This window comes from Penaeus monodon, chromosome 21, assembly GCF_015228065.2.
Source record: "Penaeus monodon isolate SGIC_2016 chromosome 21, NSTDA_Pmon_1, whole genome shotgun sequence".
Lineage (NCBI taxonomy): Eukaryota > Metazoa > Arthropoda > Malacostraca > Decapoda > Penaeidae > Penaeus > Penaeus monodon.
In genome coordinates this window covers 18895004-18896317 of record NC_051406.1, presented here as the reverse complement: position 1 = coordinate 18896317, position 1314 = coordinate 18895004, and the positions used below count along the sequence as shown (strand labels likewise).

Below are 1314 nucleotides of genomic sequence, written 5' to 3'. Positions count from 1 at the left end.
ATCATCATTATCACTGATATGATTGTAATTTTGTTGTTTGGGTTGGTTTATTTATCATATTTTACATATCATTACTGTTGATATTATCAACGTCACTTCTACCGTACTAGTGATAACAATATCAAACATATTGCAATTAATAGTACCATCACCATTAGGATCATTATCAGCTGTAACCAGTGTTAATATTGCTATTCTGAGAAGCATCATTACCATCATCATTAGTAGCAGTAGTATAGTGATAGTAGACTTCCCTTTCTATAAATGCCGGTCTCTTTCTCGGATAACCATTATAACTAGGAAATGTGTATTCCTCCTGACAGTTCATCTCCCGGTCTGCCTGTAGTGTAGAGATGAGCTCTTGTACATGCATGCTGCAGCACGCCGGGGCAGCATTTTCAGGTCAGCGGTGCCTCGTTTGGCGAAAGACATCGGATGTAGACGAATGGCATTGGGAGGAGGTAGTTTTTACTTCAGCGAGACAATGATATCCCCCCAATTTTTTTTTCTAAGTTACCTTAGGTGTAATATGTGAAGTTGAAAATAATACATAGGTCATTAGAACGATGGAAAAAAAACGCGATGATCTTACAATTTTCTTTAAAAAATTTTGGGTTAAAAAATTAGTGATGGTAGACATCTGCAGAAAAGCACTTCCTGGAATTTATATATAGATTAAAGATTAAGTCGCATTATTAATCAACGAATCTTTTTAAGCAATACTTCGCATATTTCATTCCTGACAATACAGATTTTTTTATGAATAATCCCTATACAAAATAAATGAGAGCAAAGCGCTATTTACATTGCTAACCGTAGCTCCGTTCGTGCCATCGTTTACCTCGAGCGGAAACCCGACGGACCTGAGGAGGACCAAGCAGACCGCAGCGTAATGGGAGATCATTACCCTCCCCCTCTCTTGCCGCATGAAGGGCCGTTACCTAGAGTTCCAGCTGTGTCGGAGGCCGTGGACACCGCGCTCGCTGCCTGCCACAGCCACCCTTACCCCGCATACACTGCCGCCACTTCTGAAGGGCCGACGCTCTCACGCATTCTACTTCCTGACGTTGTTCCTGGAGGACCCTTCGCCTCAGCGCGGTCTCGCTGAGGACTTAGACAACATTCTGGTGAGTCTTCTACGTCCAGCAGAGAGAAGTGCTGATAATGCTAAGTTGTTGAAGAAAAGTGATATAATGCACGGATAAAAAGCTTGAGAATTCGACAGAGCTATACAAAATGATGTGCTTAAGAATCGAAGTGGCATTATCCTCTTTTGGACACATCTCCATTCGTTGCCGAATTGCTTTCATTCCC

At 41.9% G+C, this 1314-nt stretch overlaps 1 protein-coding gene across 1 annotated transcript in view; it reads left to right on the top strand.

The window, feature by feature from the left end:
* Positions 1–755: 755 nt before the first annotated feature.
* Positions 756–1314, top strand: part of LOC119586591 (serine protease inhibitor 88Ea-like) — an 11480-nt gene continuing 10921 nt past the window's right edge. Inside the window, exon 1 of the mRNA XM_037935342.1 lies at positions 756–1127. The gene's annotated coding sequence lies outside the window, so the exon portion shown is untranslated. The remainder of the gene's footprint in view (positions 1128–1314) is intronic.